Genomic DNA, 13,156 nt, shown 5'->3' with positions numbered 1-13,156 from the left:
CACTATTACCAAAATGCTTCATCACTGACATATCTTCCACTTAGAGTCATAGAGTCATAGAGATGTACAGCTTGGAAACAAACTCTTCGGTCCAACCCATCCAAGCTGACCAGATATCCCAACCCAATCTAGTACCACCTGCCAGCACCTTGCCCATATCCCTCCAAGCCCTTCCTATTCATATGCCCATCCAGATGTGTTGCCATTGCACTAGCCTCCACCACTTCCTCTGGCAGCTCATTCCATATATGTACCACCTTCTGCATGAAAAAATGGCCCCTTTGGTCTCTTTTATATCTTTCCCCTCTCACCCTAAACCTATGCCCTTTAGTTCTGGACTCCCTCACTCCAAGGAAAAGACTTTGTCTATTTATCCTATCCATGCATCTCATGATTTTATAAAACTCTAGAAGGTCACCCCTCAGCCTCTGACACTCCAGGGAAAACAGCCCCAGCCTATTCAACCACTCCCTATAGTTTAAATCCTCCAATCCTGGCAACATCCTTGTAAATCTTTTCTGAACCCTTTCAAGTTTCACAACATCCTTCTGATAGGAAGGAGACCAGAATAGCACACAATATTCCAACAGTGGCCTATCCAACATCCTGTACAGCCACAACATGACCTCCCAACTCCTGTACTCAATACTCTGACCAATAAAGGAAAGCATACCAAACGCCTTCTCACTATTCTATCTACTTACAACTCCACTTTCAAGGAGCTATGAACCTGCACTCCAAGGTTTCTTTGTTTAGCAACACTCCCTCGGACCTTACCATTAAGTGTATAATGCTAAGATTTGCTTTTCCAAAATGCAGCACCTCACATTTATCTAAATTAAACTCCATCTGCCACTTCTCAGCCCACAGGCCCATCTGATCAAGATCCTGTTGTAATCTGAGGTAACCCTCTTCGCTGTCCACTACACCTCCAACTTTGGTATTCTCTGCAAACTTACTAACTATGCATCTTATGCTCACGTCCAAATCATTTATATAAATGATGAGAAGTAGTGGACCTAGCACTGATCCTTGTGACACTCCACTGGTCACAGGCCTCCAGTCTGAAAAACAACCCTCCACCACCACTATTTGTCTTCTACCTTTGAGCCAGTTCTGTATCCAAATGGCTAGTTCTCCCTGTATTCCATGAGATCTAACCTTGCTAACCAGTGTCCCATGGGGAACCTTGTTGAATGCCTTACTGGTCCTTAAAATTAAATCCATCATCACCCTCTTTAGTCAGACTTTCTACATGCTAGCTTAAATACTCTCCTGGACACATTTTTAGAATTCTGTCCCCTCTAAGCCTTTCACACTAAACTGCTCTTACTTACATTTCGGGAATTGACTTTGTGTATCTGGCAGGAGGTAGAATGGAAACTGCATAAAGCTGAGGCAAAATGAAGTAACAATGAGAGGCCTCTCAGTGCTTACTGGTGAGAATAGGGGCATGTTTTCAAACTCATGTTCCTTCCAACTCAGCACCACCATCTTAAACTGTCCAATTGTCCATCTTACTTCCCACATATCCACTCCACCCTCTGCTCCGACCTATCATCATCACTCCCCCCACCTGCCTTCCCAGCTATCTTGCCCCTCAGCCCAACTCTCCCTCCTACTTATCTCTTAGCCTGCTCCCCCCCCCCCCACCCCCACCAAACTCCTGATGAAGGGCTTATGCCTGAAACATCGATTCTCCTACTCCTTGGATGCTGCCAATCCAGTGTCACACTTTTTGACCAAGAGCAGGAGTAGTAAATTCAGGTCCCCAAACTTCCCTGGCCATTCAATATGATCATGGTTGATCTCACCTACCCCTCAACTCCACTTTCCTGATTGTTCTCCATAACCATTCAACCCATGACTAATTAAACATCTGACTAGGTCCTCTTTAAATTTACTCATCTAGCTTCTCATCTTGCTGGTCTCAGCAGTCTTATCCTGCTGGCCAACATTTCATTGGAAAATGGGACTTCCTTGCTTTTAACATCAAGGAGTTCCCCACTGCCAATTTTACATGATTTTTCCAACTTTTGAGAATGCCCAAGTTATTCAGTGCCTGGGAAGTTTGTGTCCCGTTGTGTCTTGGGAGGTATGCACTGTCTCTCACCCAAAAGCTACCACCAGCAAATGATTAAAACAATTCTTAAAAACTGTAATCCCCTGTCCTTTGTCATGGCTCATCTCGACCATACAAAGCTCATCCAAATTCTGTTCCCCCATTTACACATCAAAACCTTTCCCCCACCATCCTTGTGTTTAGTGACCTACAGTAGCTCCTGCACAAGTCATGTCTTGATTTTAAATTTACCTTCCATGTTTTCAAACTCATGTTCCTTCTGTCTGTAATCTCCTCTGTCCATGAAACTTTCCGTGAGATTTCCACATTTTTTTAATTCCAACCTCTTGTGGAGCCACAATTTGACTTAATTATTCCTTAAGCTAACTTGGTTCTTAGCTCTGGAATATCCAACCTAGACCCGACCATTTATCTACCTCGATTTCCTCGACTTATTAAATCCTACCATTTTGACAAAGCTTTTGGTCTCCTGACCTGATATATTTATGTGATTTGTTGTCATATTTTGTCTCACAGTGCTCCTGCCCTGGAGTGTTTTGGGATGTTTTATGTTAAAGGTGCTATACAAATCTATGTGGTTGTTATTGTTGTAATCTCTGGCCTACTTTCTTGAGATCTCTTCCTACCTGGAATCGGTCTTTTCTCCCCTGCCCATACACATCCATGATTCCTCTGTTGCTGTACGCCAGTTTTAGAATTTCCAAGTTGCAGGTTCCAGCCACTTCCTCTATACCCATAGACGTGCAATTCCTTAACACATCCATCTGCCACTAGGATGGTCTCAGGACTCTTCGTTTCTTCCTGGAGCAAAGGCCTGAACCATCCACACCCTCCTCCACTTGGCCGAGTTCGTTCTCACCCTTAACAACTTCTCTTTCAACTCCTCTCACTTTCTTCAGGTCAGAAGGGTGGTCATGGGTACTCACATTGGCCTCAGTTAGGCCTGTCTCTTTGTGGGGTACATGGAACATTCCTTGTTGCAGTCCTATTCTGGCCCCCACCCTCAACTCTTTCTCTGATATATCAATGCTGCTTCCCTCTCTTGTCCAGAATTGGAAAATCTCATCAATTTCACTTCCAATTTCCACCCTGCTCTCACTTTCACTGGTCTAGCTCTGATTCCTCTTGGTATCTTCCTTTCCTTGGTATCTCTGTTTCCATTTCTGGGGATAGACTGGCCCCTAATATTTACTATAAACCCACTGATTCCCACAGCTACCTGACTATTCAACCTTAGCACCCTGTGTCCTGTAAAGACTCCATTCATTCTCTCAGTTCCTCTGTCTGCATCATATATATTCCAATGAGGCCATCTTCGACAAGGGAGCCCCCAAAATGTCCACCTTCTTTCTCAACCAACGACTCCCCAGCACCATTGTTGACAGGCTCTCAACCAGGTCCGACCACTCCCATACTTCCACCCTCACCTCCTCTCTTACCTCCTGCAACAGTGACAGGGTTCCCTTGTCCTTACCTACCATCCTACCAGCATCCACATCCAGGGGATCATCAGCCGTTATTTCCACTACCTCCAGCAAGATGTCACCACCAGACAACTATTCCCCTCCCCTCCCTTATCCGCCTTCCACAGGGATCATTCCCTCCAGGACATCCTGTCCATTTACCTCCTCCCTCCTGAGTATGCAAGGGCCCAAACATACCTTCCAGGTAAAACAGCACTTTACCTGGACGTCTCACAATCTAATCTACTGCATTCGCTGCTTATGATGTGGTCTCCTCTACATTGGGGAAACAAAGCATAGACTGGGTGACCGCCTCACAGAACGACTACATTCTGCAAGCAAAAAAGAGTTTCCAGTTGCCTGCCACACCCCACCCTGTTCCCTGCCCAACATCTCTGTCTCAGGCTTGCTGTGGTGCTCCAACAAACTCAGCGCAATCTGGAAGAACAAAACCATATTTTCCAGTTGGGGTCCCTGTAGCCCTCCGGACTCAATATCGAGTATAATGATTTTAGGACCTGAGTTCCCCCATGTCCTCATGCCTAATCCCACACACCAGGCCTTGTTATCACATTGTTTGCCATTACACACTAATTGTTAGCCACTAACAGTCTCCATTAATAGCTATTCACCCTCCTACCCAGATCACTATCCACTCCTTTGCCTCTCCAACTGTTCTTTTTTGATCTGTATCCCTACCTATCATTTACTCCTGACCCCTTCCCTCACCCTAACTTCTGCATATAAACTGACATTTTACTAGCTACTATCTATGCTGAGGAAGGGTCACCTGATCCGAAATGTTAACTTTGATTTCTCTTCACAGATGCTGCCAGACCTGCTGAGCTTCCCAGCAACTTCTACTTTTGTTCCTGAGAACTGTCTTAGTTTTGACAGGAAAAAACTACAATACCCAGAGTGCCCTGCCTGTTGCTAGGGACTGGTTGCTAAGCTCTGGTTGCTAATTAAACATAGGTTTCCAATCAGCATCACAGGCCTGAGGCACTTTCTCCTCAAGGAAAAGTCTGAAAAAACTAACAGTTTAGACTATTTGGGAAAACACAAGGTAAGGGATCATTATTGACATTATTTAATTTATTATGTATTTATTTTATGTACCTTTTCACACAATGAGCCAATTGTTAATTTTTAATTTGGTGAGTGAGCGAACCAGTTATTCTCATTACATGTAACCTAGGAAGCTTGCTCAGTATTAAATTGGTGAGAATGTGTAGCTGCACAGTGTTTGGTCCCAGGTTATGTTACTTCCTTTGAAGAATAAAGAAAAAGTTTCTACAAATCGGGAGGAAGTAATTCATGTTTAGCTGTTATTGAAGGAATAAATAATGGGAGACATAAGGGAAGCTACATTAGATTACCTACAGTGTGGAAACAGGCCCTTCGGCCTAACAAGTCCACACCGACCCTCCAAAGAGTAACCCACCCAGACCCACTTCCCTCTGACTAATGCCCCGAACACTACGGGCAATTTAGCGTGGCCAATTCACCTGACCTGCACATCTTTGGACTGTGGGAGGAAACCGGAGCACCCAGAGGAAACCCACGCAGACACAGGGAGAACATGCAAACTTCACACAGACAGTCATCCGAGGCTGGAATTGAACCTGGGACCCTGGTGCTGTGAGGCAGTAGTGCTAGCTACTGAGCCACCATCATGTATGTTTTTGAAAAGGGTATTTTTGATTTGATAATCACTCATCTTAGATTATGGGGGTTGAGGTGTGGTGCTAACTCCCAGCAGGACCCCTGGAAAACAATCTGGGTCTTCTTTAAAATGATATCAGGGGGTTTTTCACACCCACTTGAGAAGGCTTTGGTTGAGCATCTCATCCAGAGAACAGTCCCTATTCTCTCGACTGAATCTGGAGTGTCAAGTTAGCTTATCTGCTCAAGTCTCTGGAATGCCCTGTACCTAAGGGAAGCCAGTGATGTTGCCAAAATTTACTGCCTGGGCAACAACACTGTCCTTGTCTGGGGGAGATGTGAGGAAGTGGTGTGACCTGGCAAAAATTGCACTGGTGACAGCCTTAGTACATTTGTGGGTCAAGGGTTGAGAGATTCCGAACAGGTCCTCAGTGGTTCCTTGAAAGGAGTCATTTGCGTGAAAGTTCAATGCAGCTATCACTTTGATAGCCTTCAGGTTGTTGGTCTCACGCTGGCTGAGATTACCATGAAAATTCCACCTTCCCAACTTGCCCCTCACCTGAGGTGTGCTGATTCTCAGGTTAAACAACCATCAGTTGTCTCTCTTTCTAATGAGAGAGCAGCCCTATGGTCCTCTGGGACTTTGATTTTAGCTTTAGGTCCTGCTTCAGCCGTTGGAATAATTCTGTGACGCTGTCCTGGGATATAAGGGTCCTTGATATAAGTCAGGGTTATGTACCAGAAATGTGCAGCTCATACTGAAGTGACTTTTATAGAGGAATTTACCCCCCCAAAAGAATAATGTAAATATGGACTTATAGAGAATGTAAAAACATTAATGTTGCCTAATTGATTTAAACTAAGGTGAATTATCCCTGAGAAACAATGGAATAAACTATTAATAGGGACTTTTACTTAATGAAATGTTGTGATTCAGACATACCAACCAAAGTACGTACTATATACGTACTATATTTCCCTTCCATATTCACATGTCCAATTGTTGCTGGTTATTGTTGATGAAGTACCAAGTCTGGTTATCCAACTAGGGCCTAACCAATCCCCACTCATCACTACCCTAAGTTTCTCACTCCTGGTTTTAATCACCAATCTTCACATTGGCCCCCGCCTTATGCCAATTTTGACCTCTGTTGCACAACAGCTCAAATCTATAGAACATAGAAGGATACAGCGCAGTACAGGCCCTTCGGCCCTCGATGTTGCGCCGACCGAATCCTACCTAACCTATACTAGCCCAATAACTTCCAAATGCCTATCCAATGCCCGCTTAAATGACCATAAAGAAGGAGAGTTCACCACTGATACGGGCAGGGCATTCCATGAACTCACAACCCGCTGTGTGAAGAATCTACCCCTAACATCTGTCCTATACCTACCACCCCTTAATTTAAAGCTATGTCCCCTAGTAACACCTGACTCCATTAGCGGTAAAAGGTTCTTAGTATCTACCCTATCTAAACCCCTAATCATCTTATACACTTCTATCAGATCTCCCCTAAACCTTCTCTTCTCCAATGAGAACAGCCCCAAGTGCCTCAGCCTTTCCTCATAAGATTTTCCTACCATTCCAGGCAACATCCTGGTAAACCTCCTCTGCACTCGTTCTAAAGCTTCCACATCCTTCCTATAGTATGGCGACCAAAACTGCACACAATACTCCAGATGAGGCCTCACCAGAGTCTTATACAACTGCAACATGACCTCAGGACTCCGGAACTCAATTCCTCTGCCAATAAAGCCCAGTACACCATATGCCTTCCTCACAGCACTATTTACCTGGGTGGCAACTTTCAGAGATCTGTGTACATGGACACCAAGATCCCTCTGCTCATCCACACTACCAAGTAGCCTACCATTAGCCCAGTAATCCATCATCTTGTTATTCCTACCAAAGTGAATGACTTCGCACTTAGCTACATTGAATTCCATTTGCCACATTTCCGCCCAGCTCTGCAACTTATCTATATCCCGCTGTAACCTACCACTTCCTTCCTCACTATCCACAACTCCACCGACTTTTGTGTCATCCGCAAACTTGCTTACCCAGCTTTCAAGTCCTTCCTCTAGATCATTTATAAAGATAACAAAAAGCAATGGTCCCAAAACAGATCCTTGTGGTACACCGCTAGTAACTGCGCTCCAAGATGAACATAATCCATCAACTACTACCCTCTGTCTCCTTCCAGCCAGCCAATTCCTAATCCAAACCTGTAATGTATCCTCAATGCCATACCTCCGAAGTTTTAGCATTAGCCTACCATGGGGAACCTTATCGAATGCCTTACTAAAATCCATATACACAACATCTACTGCTTTACCCTCATCCACTTCCTTAGTCACCTTCTCAAAGAACTCAATAAGGTTTGTGAGGCACGACCTGCCCTTCACAAAACCATGCTGGCTATCCCTGATCACGTTATTCCTACCCAGATGTTCATAAATCTTATCCCTTACCATTCTTTCTAAGACTTTGCCCACCACTGAAGTCAGACTCACTGGCCTATCCTCGTGATTCTGGCCTACTTGTCTTACAGTTATTCTGATCTACCCTGGCAGCTGTTGCCTCTGTACTGTCCCCATATTCTGACCAGCCTGTCATGCCGCAGTTCTGAATATTATTGTCACTTTGCACTCTAGCATACTTTGATTGCTCAGACTAACTTAACAGGCCATATTCTTTGATATGGGGTCTGAGATATACCACACAAATTACCAGATGTACCTCATGACACAACAACATGGGTATGTGGGAAATTTTATATTTCGTTCCTCAAAATATCAGTGACGTGAATGCGAAACAACTTATATCATGATAACGTATATTGCAGTAACTGTAAGTAAAGCCTGCAGCAATCTCACTTATCTGGAGACAATGGACATTATGGACAAAAACCTCTAGCCCTTCTAAACCTTCTGCACATCCTGAGGAAACTTTCAGCTGTACCTCCCTCGTGGAGGCTGTTCAGCATATTTCAGGGTATCTGTTCCTTCTCCACTTCCTTTGTTAGACTGCCGCAATAGTGACAATAACCCTGCTGTGACTGGATCCATCAATTACGCTTCAATGAACCTATGTTAGGAATGCAAGAAACAGAACAGGCTTTCAGTAATTTGAGCAGTCAGCCTTCACATTGCCCACAAATGGCAGATTAGCATACTCTTCCATACAATGGTTCTTGGAGCACTCCGACAAAGAGATCCATGGAATGCAGCACCAGTAATGATGCAAACAGATAGTGGGAGATTTTCAGTAGTCGTGCAGCACTTACACTTAATCCTCCCACCCCTACTTCTCCTAAGAAAGCATCACTGTGTATAAGATCATGTCAATGAATGTCACAGGTCAAGGTGAGCAAATCAATCTCATGCCCCAGTGCAGCCTAGGAGACCTTGCAATATTTTGTCCTGAAGGTCTATAACAGAAAGACCAAGCCCAGACTCGGGGACTGGTTCACAGAGCATCTGCACTCTGTACACTCCAATCAACACCACCTTCCAGTTGCCAGGCTTTCAACTTCCACTCCCACTCCTTTGGCGACATAGAGTCATAGAGATGTACAGTATGGAAACAGACCCTTTGGTCTGACCCGTCCATGCCGACCAGATATCCCAACCCAATCCAGTCCCACCTGCCAGCACCCAGCCCATATCCCTCCAAATCCTGCCTATTCATATACCCATCCAAATGCCTCTTAAATGTTACAATTGTATCAGCCTCCACCACTTCCTCTGGCAGCTCATTCCATACATGTGCCACCCTCTGTGTGAAAAAAATTGCCCCTTAGGTCTCTTTTATATCTTTCCCCTCTCACCCTAAACCTATGCCCTCTAGTTCTGGACTCCCCAACCCCAGGGAAAAGACTTTGCCTAAACCTCTTTAAGGTCACCCCTCAGCCTCCAATGCTCTAGGAAAAACAGCCCTAGGCCGTTCAGCCTCTCCCTGTAGCTCAACCCCTCCAACCCTGGCAACATCCTTGTAAACCATTTCTGAACCCCTATCAAGTTTCACAATATCTTTCTGATATGAAGGAGACCAGAATTGCACACAATATTCCAACAGTGGCCTAACCAATGTCCTGTACATCTGCAATATGATCTCCCAACTCCTGTACTCAATACTCTGACCAATAAAGGAAAGTATACCAAATGCCTTCTTCACTATCCTATCCACCTGCAACTCCACTTTCAGGGAGCTATGAACCTGCACTCCAAGGTCTCTTTGTTCAACATCACTCCCTCGGAACTTACCATTAAGTGTATAAGTCCTGCTAAGATTTGCTTTTCCCAAATGCAGCAACTCGCATTTATCTGAATTAAACTCCATCTGCCACTTCTCAGCCTATTGGTTCATCTGGTCCAGATCCTGTTGTAATCTGAGGTAACCCTCTTCGCTGTCCACTACACCTCCAACTTTGGTATTGTCTGCAAACTTACTAACTATGCATCTTATGCTTACATCCAAATCATTTATATAAATGATGAGAAGTAGTGGACCCAGCACCGATCCTTGTGGCACTCCACTGGTCACAGGCTTCCAGTCTGAAAAACAAACATCAACCACCACCATTTGTCTTTTACTTTTCAGCCAGTTCTGTGTCCAAATGGTTAGTTCTCCCTGTATTCCATGAAACCTAACCTTGCTAATTAGTCTCCATGGGGAACCTTGTCAAACGCCATACTGAAGTCCATATAGATCAGATCTACCGCTCTGCCCTCATCAATCCTCTTTGTTACGTCTTCAAAAAACTCAATCAGGTTTGTGAGACATGATTTCCCATGCACAAAGCCATGTTGACTCTCCTGAATCAGTCCTTGCTTTTCCAAATACATGTTCATCCTATCCCTCAGGATTCCCTCCAACGACTTGCCCACCACCGACGTCAGGCTCACCGGTCTACAGTTCCCTGGCTTGTCGTTACCACCTTTCTTAAAATTGTGGCACCATGTTAGCTGACTCCAGCCTTCTGGCACCTCACTTGTAACTATCGATGATACAAATATCTCAGCAAGAGGCCCAGCAATCACTTCTGTAGCTTCCCACAGAGTTCTAGGGTACACCTGATCAGGTCCTGGGGATTTATCCACCTTTAACCATTTCAAGACATCCAGCACTTCCTCCTCTGTAATATGGACGTTTTGCGAAATGTCACCGTCTATTTCCTGACAGTCTATATCTTCCATATCCTTTTTCACAGTAAATACCGATGCAAAATACTCATTTCGTATCTCCCCCATTTTCTGCGGCTCCACACAAAGGACGCCTTGTTGATCTTTGAGGGGCCCTATTCTCTCCCTAGTTACCCTTTTGTCCTTAATGTATTTGTAAAATCTCTTTGGATTCTCCTTAATTCTATTTGCCAAAGCTGTCTCATGTCCCCTCTTTTGCCCTCCTGATTTCCTTCTTAAGTATACTCCTACTTCCTTTATACTCTTCTAAGGATTCACTCGATCTATCCTTACATATGCTTCCTTCTTTTTCTTAACCAAATCCTCAATTTCTTTAGTCATCCAGCATTCCCTATACCTACCAGCCTTTCCTTTCACCCTGACAGGACTATACTTTCTCTGGATTTTTGATATCTCATTTCTGAAGGCTTCCTATTTTCCAGCCGTCCCTTTACCTGCGAACATCTGCCCCCAATCAGCTTTCGAAAGTTCTTGCCTAATACCGTCAAAATTGGCCTTTCCCCAATTTAGAACTTCAACTTTTAGATCTGGTCTATCCTTTTCCATCACTATTTTAAAACGAATGGAATTATGGTTGCTGGCCCCAAAGTGCTCCCCCACTGACATCTCAGTCACCTGCCCTGCCTTATTTCCCAAGAGTAGGTCAAGTTTTGCACCTTCTCCCGTAGGTACATCCACATACTGAATCAGAAAATTGTCTTGTACACACTTAACAAATTCCTCTCCATCTCAACCCTTAACACTATGGCAGTCCCAGTCTATGTTTGCAAAGTTAAAATCCCCTACCATAACCACCCTATTATTCTTACAGACAGCTGAGATCTCCTTACAAGGTTGTTTCTCAATTTCCCTCTGACTATTGGGGGGTCTATAATACAATCCCAATAAGGTTATCATTCCTTTCTTATTTCTCAGTTCCACCCAAATAACTTCCCTGGATGTATTTCTGGGATTATCCTCCCTAAGCACAGTTGTAATGCTATCCCAACTCAAAAATGCCACCCCCTCCTCCTCGCTTGCCTCCCTTTCTATCCTTCTTGTGGCATTTGTATTCTGGAACATTAAGCTGCCAGTCCTGCCCATCCCTGGCAGATTAATGTTCCAGGATACAAATGCTACAGGAAGGATAGAAAGAGAAGCAAGAGAGAAGCAGGGTCATGTCCATCCTGGACATCCTCCACATGCAAACTGGTGGAATAACACCTCACATTCTGTCTTGGGAGCTTACAACCCAATGGCCTCAACATAGAGTTCACCAGCTTCAAAATCTCCCCACCCCCAACTTCAACCCATGTCGAGGCCTTCCTGTCCTCCTTGACCTGTCCATCTTCCTTTTCACCTATCTATTCCACCCTTCCCACTGACCAATCACAATAACCCCCTACCTATCACCATCCCACCCACCTTTTCCCCAGCCCCACCTGCTACCCTCTATTTATTTCCAAGCTCCCTTCCCTTTCCCCAATCCTGATGAAGTGTCCTGACCCGAAACTGACTCCGATGCTGTCTGACCTACTGTGGCCTTCCAGCTCCATATTGTATCGACTCTGACCTCCAGCATCTGCAGTCCATTCTATCTCCAAGTCACCAGTGATTACTTCTCCTTCACAAAGATGACAATCTTCAATCTACATTGACAAATGACATGATCAAGATGGCTTGTGACCAGCATTTGCACCCTATACTGTTGTATACTTGATGTGTTTCACATGCATGTTATGATTATAGATGATTTCAACCTGTCTATGAAATTGCCTGATTGGTGCAGTCACACCTTGAAGGGCCTCAGATCATAAGTGGATCTCATATGTGGAGACAGAACAAAACCTCTGACTCCACTCTGGGTGTGTTCACAGCCATGTTCCCTTTGCAGTTAACATTGAGCAGTTGATTGAATATGGAACACGATACAGGCACAGTGAGTCATAGGCTAAGCCTGTTAATCAAGGGGTCTCCCTGAACCTGCATGTCCCTTTCCTCTTATAATCCACAACACTGAGTTCCTCAACCTCCCTGATGCAGTCTTCCCTGATAAATCCACCGTGCTCTGTTGACTTTCGTTCTGTTCACCCTCAGTACTGATCATGGTCTACCATCCGACTGACCCAACTGATGACTGACCAGACCCTTTTAATGATTTGTGTGCCGCTTCCCATCTGACTTACTGTGACCTCCCTTATTGTTTGTAGTTGACCTGCAGGACCGAACATGGCCCACTTCCCAGACTTCAGTGAAATGGACCCCTGACCATGTCTGCCCCAAGCAGTCAGCTGACTGTGTTCAAGCCCCTGGACTGAGATCAGATGATGCCCATGTCTTTCTGTAATGGGTCCCCTGGCTAATTTGACTTGAGTCAGAACCACTCTCGTTAGACTTTGAGAAGATCATTCCTGCTGAATGTTTCTCTGGACCTGGGAGACCATACTGACCTTGGTGGCAATCTTTGACCAAGCTGGTGTCATGGCTCCTTTGCTGGTTCTGAAGGAAGAGGACAGTGAACAAGGTCCTTTAGGTCCCTGTCTACAAAGAGGGGTGTCAGTTTTCCTTTGGGCCATTATTTTTCTCTCATCTGCATTGTGTGGAGTAAATAATTGAGCAGGAAAGCTCCAGACGGACCATGTGCACAATGGCCTGGAAGACAAAAAATGGCATCCTGAGACAAACAGAAGTGCAGGAGGCAAATGGAGGGAGAAATTTAAAAAAAAACACGCTCAATCAGGAAAAATTCCTAATGAAT

This window comes from Hemiscyllium ocellatum, chromosome 8 (assembly GCF_020745735.1).
Source record: "Hemiscyllium ocellatum isolate sHemOce1 chromosome 8, sHemOce1.pat.X.cur, whole genome shotgun sequence".
Taxonomy (NCBI): Eukaryota; Metazoa; Chordata; class Chondrichthyes; order Orectolobiformes; family Hemiscylliidae; genus Hemiscyllium; species Hemiscyllium ocellatum.
This window is presented reverse-complemented; position numbering follows the sequence as displayed.